This window comes from Macrobrachium nipponense, chromosome 1, assembly GCF_015104395.2.
Source record: "Macrobrachium nipponense isolate FS-2020 chromosome 1, ASM1510439v2, whole genome shotgun sequence".
NCBI classification, from domain to species: domain Eukaryota; kingdom Metazoa; phylum Arthropoda; class Malacostraca; order Decapoda; family Palaemonidae; genus Macrobrachium; species Macrobrachium nipponense.
The window spans coordinates 138,834,690-138,846,708 of record NC_087200.1 but is presented as its reverse complement, the minus strand read 5'-3'; the positions used below and the strand labels follow the sequence as shown (position 1 = coordinate 138,846,708).

General features: G+C 38.9%; 1 long non-coding RNA gene across 1 annotated transcript in view; it reads right to left on the bottom strand.

Annotated features, from left to right (window-relative positions):
* LOC135220291 (uncharacterized) overlaps positions 1 to 12,019 on the bottom strand; it is a 498,885-nt gene that overhangs the window by 301,880 nt on the left and 184,986 nt on the right. The gene's annotated exons all lie outside the window — the stretch shown is intronic.

The following is a 12,019-nucleotide window of genomic DNA, read 5'->3' as shown; positions in this document are numbered from 1 at the left end:
CGGCTGTTTCATGTTTCATATGAATGAATAACATGAAAATTTAGAAAAAGGACTTGCAATGAACATGAATCTAGGATTTTAATAATAGTACTTTAAAGAATAACAATGATGATCGTTCCCTTCCAAAATACCATTCATTGATTACAAGTTTTGAAGAGGATAATATTCAAATTTCGTGAAAACTATTTGTCCCATTAATCCTAATCCCGGCGATATATCTTTGTTTCTAACAAATCCTGATTATTAACGAGAGTTCTTAGAACCTTGGTATGTAATGTAAAGAAAAGGAATTAAGATTCTCAAACCTTCCCTTTTCTAACTGCTGCATATAATTCTAATTTAACTCTTTAGATAAGTTCTAACCATTCATAATCATAATTCCTCAAGCAGTGAGGACAGGAATTTATCTTCAGTCACGTCAAGCTGCAAGACTTCAAATTTACTCAAGGTTTTGGTGCTTAAACTATCCAACCAACTTTTAGACGCTGGGCATGCTAATATTCACTAAGTCAAAAGGGCAATTTTACGGAAGACTCCGGCCAGCCGTTTTTGCATGGAAAACCATTTTTCTGGCAATTTTCTTGTTGTTTAGTTGTGTAGTGATGCTATTATCTTCCGCAATTGTATAGTTTTCCCGTTACCACTGCCTTACAAATCACAACAAAGGGGCTGCCTCGCAATTTGGGAACCATGGTTGTGAGCGGGGAAAACAGAAAACGGGCAAAGCACGGGAGGAAATAACAGAAAACGAGTGATTTGTGGAAGATAATAACGGGCAGAACCCAACTATACAACATTAAAACTACCAGAAAAAATGGTTTTCCATGCACAAATGGTAATGATAACAAGGCATAAATATAACCTAAAAATACCAAAATAACGTGATCTAGGGATATTTAATGGTTATAATTTTGCCGTATTAGCTTTGGACGAGGGTGGGATGGCGGTATTTGTTCTAAGCAATAACTGCACGGACTAAGTTATTAGAGATCCATATATTTTGGAAGGGATTCACTAAGGAAATCTATCATAAAAGGAACCAAACTAACCTAACATACCATAACCTAACCTAGCTGGCCGTACCCCATAGTTGGTTGTGCTACCTGACCGGGGGTACCTGACCATGGGCTTTGCCCCCATACCCCCATAGTTGGCCGTGCTCCCTGATAGGAGGCTTTGCCTCTGTACCCAGGTGTTTTTTTTTTTTTTCTTACCTTACTAGTCGGAGTCTGTTTCCAGATGCAAGGTAGCAACAGCACCTGGGTGAACGTCGGTTGAGGAAGTGGAAGCCTCCCTGGGTCTGGGCTGGGAGGTATGATCCAAGGGAGGATAGTTTACCAGCAGTGACAAAGAAGACATGGGAGCTGTTGATGTTCCGCTACTGACCTAATAAACACATAGTGGGAGAGGTACTGCCGGTAATATTCTTTTCAAGCACCGGACCTAAGGACATAGGACTTAATGCCCCTCCACAGGCGCTCAATATACTGCATGTGAATTTATGGATCGTTTGGATCAACAAAAGCCTCGCAATGGTTTATGGTCAGGTGCCAATACCAGAGTTCACCAAGTTTCCTGCATGACGCCCACTCGTCACTAACTATAATGCTTACCGGCCTTATATACTTAAGAATAAGTGGGATAAGGGTAGCAGCATCGCTATGCGGATTTTCAATAAGAGGCATATAAAAAACTTCTTAGAAACTCTTTCTATCCCACCAAAGACCCACGCCACGCTCCACGAACATCTCTGCCTCGTCCATATATGGATTTTCCAAAATATTGACTGTCCATCTCAACGAAAACGCCTTGACCTCCAATTGGCGGCTGATTTTCCACACAATGTTCTGTCACTTCAGAGCAGAAACTCCTCCAATTGATGGTCGTTTCAGCCTTGAGATTCAAATTTTGGAAAATCTGATCGTGAGTAAACCGCTTCCTCAACCATGCATTTACAAAAAGTACCACTTTCCAAGGTTGGATATGGCACTTACCTAGAAATTACCCCTTATAGTGTCGCTTACTGAAAAGTTGCATGCGACACGCTTTTTGGTTTTAGGCCTCCAGGATTTTGGCGTTACATTGCCAGTAATGTCTATCTGCATGTAAAACACACTGTTTTCCACACTTTGTACACTTTATTTCCTTAGGAAGGATGCCATGATCCCTCAAAAATTGTAGAACTTCTGCACTATTCTTAAAAAAATCGGCTGATAGCCTTGTACTCAATTACGTTGCAAACTCCACAAGAGCCAGCCATGACTAAACTGATTTTGAATGGTCACATTTTCCAATAAGGATTCCAACAAATAAAGATTTCAATTTGAATTTGAACTGCCTTTTTCAAAGACATCCATGGAAAAAAGGAAGAAAACTACTGGATAAAATCAATCTGAATTCTGATTGGCTGATTCGAAAGGAAACTCGGCTAGGTCAGCAGAGATAAGAAACGCTTGAAGGGAAAGCATGCGTAAAAAGGTTGTCATCCTGAAACATATCAGCTGAAGTCCACCAAAATTCAATTGCCAATAGTAATGCTTTTACTGCAGGTACTGTATTCAGATTGGATAATCTTGCCTAGTGGGTGAAGTCATTGCGCATGTGGGCAAAAATTGTCACAATGCGCATTATCAGGAGTGGAAACAAACATACGAACTCAACAAGAGCTAGCTAGCGTGACACTGTGAACATCAACATTGAACTTGAGAAAAAATTCCCGACTTACTGTAATTTGAGTATTTTTTTTTTTCTCTGTGTTTAAGAATTTGCGAAGGTTATGCATTGAGAGAAGTTTTTTTTGTTTTTGTGTTTTACCCAAGAAAATATAAATTTTAATGATGGAGGTGGCTGGAGTCCAAAAAATAACAGTAAAAAGTTTCTTTTTTCTTATTTTTTTAGCATGACAGTTGTTTGATCTATTAGTTGCATCAAGGCTAGATCCATATATTGGTAGAAAAGGTTGATGTGGTATCAGGAACTTTCTGTTTCTCCACAAAATGCACCCACTGCCCATCTTTACGAGATAATCTCGCCTGGATCCAATGCCCACAACAACACCTGGGCAATTCCAAAGTCCTTTGGTGTGATCTTGGACATCAACATGACAACCCATTTTCAAATGAGAAAGGGGTCTGGCAGTATTGTCATATCGTTGCTTCACCTGACTTCGCAAATGCTCTGCTTTAACATCACATTCCTCTGCTTTTTTTTTTTTTGCCACTTTTTAGCAAATGAGTGACGATGTGTTGGAATAAAAGACCTGAGGGGATGACCAAATAAAACTTGAGCTGGTTGATCTGCCATCAGCACAAGGTGTATTCTTAAGCTCCAACATTCCACGGGCAAATTCATCCACATCCAGGATCCCATTCTTAGCAGTAGTCATAATCAGCTTCTTGATAATTTTCACTGATGCTTCTGCATGTCCATTTGCCTTCGGCTTATATGGCGAAGTAATGCAATGTTCTACTCCCCAGCGAGATAAAACAAAAGTCTCAAAGCTGATGAAGCAAACTGTGGTCCTCCATCAGTTTTCAACAAAACAGGAACACCAGTATCTGAAAATATAGCCCACAGTGACCATATTAGATTGGCTGCAGAAGCTATACCCTGACACGAAGATACACAAGGCCATCCAGACAACCTGTCAATATAAACAAGATAAGTATGACCCATGACATGAAAATAATCCGCAGATACGGATTCAAAAACTCTTACATGGTAGATCATTCTTCTTGGCCATTAGAGGTTCATTCCTTTGATTTGGTAGAAGAGGACAGCATTTGATACAAGAAGAAACCATATTCTCAATATCTGTCAATTTTAGGCCAGTAAACAGTCTATCACGCCCTCCTTTTTCTGCGGTCTATTCCCTGATCATCATCATGAAGACATGGCTATGGGAAGGGCGGCAGAGCAGTTTGATGAAAGACTAGGAACAACAGAAGGAGAAAGGGTTATCTATAAGATTTCAAACTGGAGGAAAAGGCAGAGACAGGATGTGGGTAGATTAGGTGTCATCAAGGATAGTGATGGAAATATATTGTATAAGGAGAAAAAATTAAGAAAATATGGTGGAGGGACCAGTGAGGGAGATACGAGATATAGAATTGAAGAGACCATTAAGGAAAATGAAGAATGGTAAATCACCAGGTCCATCAGAGTTCCAAATTGAAATGCTCAAATTACTAGGTACAAAGTGGGAGAAATGGATGCTGGATTTTTTAAAAGCTATATGTGAAGAGGAAGAAATGCCAAGGGATTGGAAGGGAGTCTAATGCCATATATGTAATAGGAACACTAGATACATAAGATACACAATTAATAAATCAAAACGTGCTCAATAGCGAGTGACAGGCAGTTGGAGGCAAAAACCGGCAACCTCGAGTGTTATGTAGTGTTTGAGACGTGCAAAACAGCGAATTCCTTAGGCACGCACACAAAACAAATTTTATAAACATACCCGATCACACCAGAGAGATCACGGATGTGCAATGACCTGAATGGCGGCAAGCTCCCATAACTGTGACGTCAGTGGTCAAGAGAGTCCAGATGCAATGGAAAACGCACGTACATCGGAACAGAAGAAAAGACATTATGTGTGTACATCTGTATGTCTATTAGCATGCAAGCATTCATATGTCCATTAGCATGTATAAGTGCAAATGTTTGTTAAGAGCAAATAAATGGAATAAAATCCCTAGTGTGGTAATTAATGGGGGGTATTATACAACAGAAGTTGAGTGTGAAACCATGCCATAAGAGGTGCTTGAAGGTCCATGGAGATAAGGTACAGTGAAAGAAAGACTTTGAAAACTTTTACATATTCCATCGATTTTAGATGCTGTGAATAGGAAGCATATAAAAGATTTATAGGACATTTATCCACTACACTTGTTGATGCATTTCAGTGTGTATAATTGTGGTTTCTTTATTTCAGGATGGATTCAATTGTTGCTAGCTAATAATGAATTCTCTAGACTTTTATCTGATGTATATTGATAAAGACTCATAGAATCGTTTGACAGTGAGGATGGTCTTTTCCAATATGGTTATGCAGGGTCGTAATGGTGCTTGCATAATTCTTGGGATTCTCTAATTCATTTTATCTAATATGATTACGTAGAAGTAATGGTGTTTTAATCATCTTTTGGGATTTCTTTAATTCATTTTATTTCATTTTTCATGTTACTTATTTTGGGAAATAAAGATTATATTTTTGTAAAGCGAGTTTGAACTTGCCAAAGATTTCATTATTGACTTTCAGCTAGCTGCAGGGAAGGCAGGCAATGGGAATCAACAAAGGTAGGTCACGCTATCAGATAGGAGTTCTCTCCTTTTAGTTAAATGGGGTCATTTTGACACCCATATCATATATATACAAGCAGAAGAGAGATGTCATGGATTGTGGTAACTACAGGGGAATTAAAGAGAGAATAAGAGAGATTGTAAAGATTGGGAAACAGCAGTATGGATTCAAGAGAGGAAAAGGGACAGTGGATGCCATCTTCATAGTAAGACAGCTACAGGAAAAGAGGCTAGTGGAAAACCAGGAGCTCTATTGTGTATTCACAGACTTATTGGGATTCTATCATATGCTTTCTCTAGAAGTGATGTTTTGGTGTTTAAGGAAACAGAAAACTTTGAAGTTAGTGTTGGATTACACCAGGGGTCAGCAATAAGCCCATTTTTGTTCGTGCTGGTCATGGATGTGCTGAGTGAAGTGATCGGGAATGAAGAGCCGTGGGTAGCGAAGGTCTTGACACAGGTCTTTACAATCTAGATGAGGTACAATACAAGATCGTGACCAGTGGGTAAAGAAGGTCTTGACAAGTACTCCCCCCCCCCTCCCCCAAACAAGATAATTATTAATGATTAATAATGACTAATTAAATAATGCATAATTAATAATTAATAATTGGAAATTTGTAGTTAATCACGATATCTTGTTGGTATCAGAAGCCGTCCCTGAGTTCTTGATATTTGAGGTTGTGGGGTGGTCTCGACTATTGGATCATCCAGCGGGCCTCCGGGATGTCGTCTTTCGTCCGGCCACTGGGATGGCCTCAACCAAATCTCAGAATATCAGTTCCTTTGCTTGAGGTCTTGTTTTGTGGAAGAATTCTTGGATGTCTGCCAATATCTTCCCAGGTTTCATTATCCATCAGGAAAGCTGGCTTTAATCTGTCGACGGATACACAGTTTTCCTGCCCGTGGATGTCAACTAGGTAGGTCTTGGAGTTTCTTGTGATGACACGGTATAGGCCTCTGTATGGTCTGGGCAAGGGTGGGCAGTGGGATTCTACCTCAGGAAGATGTGTGCAGCTTCCTAGGCCTTTTGGTGTGAAGTTGTGTCTCCTGTCTGTGAAAGTCTTCTGGCAGGGCACAAATTCCTTTGTTATTTCTCCTAGTCTTCTGAGGGGCGTACTCGGTTGTTTGGCTCCATGGTTTCTACAGGAGATTCTTCACCATTTGCTTTTGGTGCTGTTCGAAGTCCTAGCAGTACACCATGACATCAGTGCCGCTTTTAACAAACAGTGGGCCCTTTCCACCATTCCATTGGCCGTGGGGTTATATGGTGTCATGATGAGGAGGGTTGTCCCCCATTAGGTGTGCCAGGAAGACCGTTCTGACAAGAATGCTGAGCCCCTATCTGTAGTGATGTCTTCTGGCCAACCAAAACGGCTTATCTAACTTGATAGTAGGGTTGCCATGCAGGCACTTGTAGATGCTTCTGCCATCGGTGTTGGTTCTGGCCATCTCGTGTAGACTGGTCTATGACTGTTAGGAGGCATCTGGTGGCCCCTGACCCACCTCCGCATATCCATTTTTATCCCATGCCACACGAACTTCTCAGTCATCAGGCTCATTATTGTACGTCCTGATGAATGGAAGAGGCCGTGGATGGTGTAGAAAAAATGCTTCATTCGTGATGCAGGTATCAGGGGGCGGAGGCAGCCTGTGCTGGTTTCGCAGGGAAGTGTCAATTCCTGCTCTCCTACTGGCACGTCCTTCCACTTCAGTGCGATGAGTACCGTGCGGTAAGCTGGCGTTTCAGGGTCTGCAGCTTGTTCCTTCGCCAGGTCTTCGTATTCAATGCCCAGGTGGACTGAATTTTTTTTCAATCCTTGTCAGGGCAACGACACAGGGTTCTTCTTTCCAGGGACATAGCTGATGGTGTACCCGAATTCAAATATAGCGGCCAAGTGCCACTGCTGTCTTGCCGACCACACATCCCCAGCCTTCGTGAAAGCATGTACCAAAGGCTTATGGTCTGTCTGGATGGTGATGGGGTTCGGTTGCCGTCTAGGAGGTTATTTATGAAATGCTCGCATGGCCCTGGTAGATGGCCCAGCAAGGTTCCCCTGCTCGAATGCACTTGTACGCGGGCGGTTTTTTCTCATCGGGGGGGCTTCCAACTTGTAGGCTGAAAAAAGGCAAGTGGGCAGGGGACGGAAAACTTGGCTCCCCCACTTGGTTTTTGCTCAGTACCAAGCTTCCACAGGTGATATTGCTGCAATCGCGGTGGTTAAGGTGCTCACGGGGCGTTGGGTTATGGGAGGCCGGGGGGGGCCCTTGGTAGGCTTGGGTGGTGGCTCTGGCAAGGGCTGCCTTCATCTGTTCAAGTGCCCTCTGCTGCGGCATTTCCCACATCAGAGTCTTCGTTTCCCCTTCAACACCTTGGTCAGGGGATACATGATGCAGGCGATGTCCAGCACGAATCATCGGTAGTAATTGACCATGCGAGGAACTCCTGCAGGGGGGGACTCGATTTTTTTCATTTCTTCGGTATTTAGGGGGGGAGTGTGTACCGCCTCTACGGGTTTTAACCCCCTTTCGGTTACAGATGGACCAACCCTTTTGTGTAACCTCAGGTCTTGGTCACTTACGCCTAGGTGAACAGTTGGAGACTTAGTCGCATTGAAGTTGACACAAATTGCTTTCTGATTTCACCCGTGTTTTTTTTCATCGCTTAAGTAGTACCATTGAAAAGCTGAGAGTTTATTCTAGCATATATCAAAAGTTCTTAAAAATAAGATAACACCGTTTTAGATGTTTAGCATTTCTTATTCTCTTCCTCTGATTTCAAAGGTCGAAAAATATATTTTCTGGTTAATCAAATGTAATGAATTTTATGTAAGTAGATAAAATATTCATTACTTACAGTGATGGTAAATATTTCAGTCAACATAAACTAATATTTTATGAATGACAAGGCAATTAACAGAAGCAACCTTCAAGCCCTTCATGGATGGTTAGTTTATAGCCGGCATTGGCATCACTGATGGCTACAAGTAGATTCGTCATCATCTTAAGCTAAGTTCACACATTCACGTATCAAGCCCACGCATGTGAAACGTGGCTAAACGGGTGGTTTGTCAGCTCGATCAAGTGGATACGTGTCACAGGCCGATGGCTGTAAGTCAACATAATGCCATACCGTAATTACGAAGTAATGCGTAAATAACCTACGCATCGAGCAAGATTGACGGGACGCTTTCATTAATTGCCACGACAATATGCTACACCCCCACAAGCAGTGCGTGGCCAAGCAAGTAACACCCACGTACACATGCTGTATGTGTAACCTCCTCACACAACGTACTCACATTAATCCAACGTACGTCGGCGGGTATACATTAGGTACAAAAGGGTTGTGCTGCACACGTGCAATTGCAGTCCCATTCACCGCCTACAGGAAGTATATTTATTAAATATATCTATTTATTTGCATATCTCTTTGTTTATCAATATACTTATTTTATTTGTTGTCAACCCATTAACCCTTAAAACGCCGAAGCGGGTTAAAAAATCAAAAAACTCCCCGAATGCCGGAGCAGGTTTTGAGTGAGCGCGGAAGCGGAAAAAATAATTTTTTCAGAAAATCACAGCGCGCTTAAGTTTTGAAGATTAAGAGTTCATTTTTGGCTCCTTTTTTTGTCATTGCCTGAAGTTTAGTATGCAATCAAATCAGAAATGAAAAATCTTTATCATATGTAAATAATGCGATATATGTAGCGAAAAAAAAAAAAAAAAAAATACATACATAATTGTACTAAAATCACGGTGTGCAAAAAACGGTAAAAGCTAACGAGTTTCCTTTTTCTTTCGTTGTATTGTACACTAAATTGCAATAATTTTGATATATAATACATTGTAAAACAATAAAAGCAACACCGGAAAAAATATCTACAAAATGATGTACGAATTCGTAAACGCGGGACGTAAAAAAATGTTTTTTTTCAAAAATTTTCACCGTAATTCAAATATTGTTCAGAGACTTCCAATTTGTTTAAAATGAATACAAAGATTGAATCTTACAATTACTGTAGAGTTTTAGCCTTCAATTGCGTCGAACCATTTCGGTAGAGTCAAAGTGACCGAAGTGTTATTATCGTGATTTATGCAAATATTTGAAAAGAGAAAAGCTACCAACCTTTCAAATATTTTGTTTCCCTTTTAAAATACATGAAATTGCGCACATCTATATAATACTCTATGAAATTGCCTAATATGAAAAGGAGCAAATTTTCCGATTCGATGCGCAATTCGGAAGATTTATGGCGGAGAATTTTCCGCGCGCGGAGGGAAGGAAAGTTTTTTTCATATTCAATTAAATCAAATTTTTGCTAGAGACTTCAAATTGTGCAAAATTTGAGGTTATGATGTAAATTTACTAAAAATAAGTTTTTAGTTCAAAGTTGACCGAACGTGGTTTTTTTTCTAGTGTTTATATGCAAATATTCGAAAATGAGAAAAGCTACCCTTCAAAAAATGCCCTTTTATTTATATGAAATTGCGCACATTTTCATTATAATCATGAAAATGCCTAAAATATGAAAGGAGCAATTTTCCGAGAATTGATGTACGCAATTCGGAGATTATGGGGCGGAGAATTCCGCGCGCGGAGGGAAGGAAATTTTTTCAAAAATATTTCAAAAAAAAAAAACATTAACAAAAAATCGATTTATTGTTTTTTTTTGCTAGGACTTCGAATGTTTTTTTTCAAATGAAAAGTAAAATGATTGAAATATTTTACGGAAAATTTAAAAAGGTGTTTTAGCTACAAGTTTTACGACTGGTTTTTTTTTTTCTAATATTGAGTATTATGCAAATTTATAAATCAAAATGAGCTAACACCTTTTAGTAAAATTTTCGGGGTTGTTTATTCTTTTTTCTGACATGATTGCCATTTTCCATATACTTTTTATGTAACGGGGCTAATTTTTTAAAATGGTGCAAACATTACCACAATTATGCACAGTATGAATTTTTTCGGAAGAGTTACCGCGCGTACGTAAAGGAAAATGTTATTTTTTTTGTTCATAAATCCCCCACCATAAATCGAAATATTGTGCTAGAGACTTCCAATTTCGTTGACAAAAAATTAAGGTAAATGATTGAATATTACTAAAATATAAGTTTTTGTAGCTTACAATTGCGGTTTTCGACCATTTCAGGTAGAGTCAAAATTGAGCCGAAGGTTTGAAAATTTGTCACTTATCATTTTTTATATGGAAATATTTCAAAACTGATAAAAGCTACAACCATGGGTTGTTTTTTGTTGTATTGTGCATGAAATTGCGCACATTTCCATATATAAAACTTTCATGTAACGGCTAATTTTAAAATGGTGCAAACATTACCACAATCGCATGTATGATTTTTTTTTCGGAAGAGTTACCGCGTGGATGTAAGGAAAATGTTTTTTCATAAATTCACCATAAATCGAAATATTGTGCTAGAGACTTCCAATTTAAATGTAAATAGTTGAATATTACTACAAAATAAGCGTTTTAGCTTACAATTGCGTTTTTTCGACCATTCGGTAGAGTCAAAGTTGACCGACGGTGAAATTTTGACACTTATCGTCATTTATATGGAAATATTCAAAACTGATAAAAGCTACAATCATGAGTATTTTTGTGATGTATTTTAAATGAAATTGCGCACATTTTCATATATAATACTTCATGTAACGGATAATTTAAAACGGTGCAAAAATTATGTCAAAGTGACGAAATAATTTTTGAGATGTGTCACTGATACTTTTTAGTGCGATAAGAAAGAAGTTCGCGCTTGCGCGCCTGCGTAACGATTGTAAACAAAACAACGCCTTGATCCATGAACTCCCAGCATCCCCAAGGCGCGTGATTCAAAATTTGTTTTTGGCTGGTAGGCCTATAAGTATTTTTCCGCGAATCTTTAAAAAAACTTTTTTGAGCCAACGTATGGTACGTCCATTCGGAAATCGGGGAGATTTTGACTCGACGTTTAATACGTCCATTCGGCGTTTAAGGGGTAAGACCGCCACAAATAATTCGCAAAAGACAATCATTACTACCAACACATTTTCAATAATTAGTTACACACCTCCATTGCCTTCTATTTCAGCGCTACTACTACTACTACTACTACTACTACTGTTAACGACCCCGTCTGCGAATGGACCAAATCATTTCTGGTCGATTCGTGCCTGACGTAACACGCCCAATGTCTTGACAAGCATTAAAAAAGTTAGACAGAAGGAAAGATAGATAAATGAGAGCACTGTACGAGATAAAGGTAATAGAGAGAGAGAGAGAGAGAGAGAGAGAGAGAGAGAGAGAGAGAGAGAGAGAGAGAGAGAGTCACTCACTAAACAACAAACAAAGCAAACAGTGAAGTTGATGACTTAATCTTTTATTCAATTTCATAGAACAACTTCATTTCAGACGTAATTCAGAAGAAATTATATCTTGCATATTTCTTATTTGTTATTAGTCTCAGTTCATTTTTGTGCTGATATTTAAGTGCATTGAATAACTATCATTGTTTAATTGTATGTTATTCTGCCTATTAATTTTTATTCATTTTCCTTCAATATAAGTTTACTTTCAACTATATAGTTGTCTGCATATATATACATACATATATATATACATATTATATATATATATATATATATATATATATATATATCATATATATATATATATATATATATATATATATAGTTGACTGCCTATCTTATTTATGT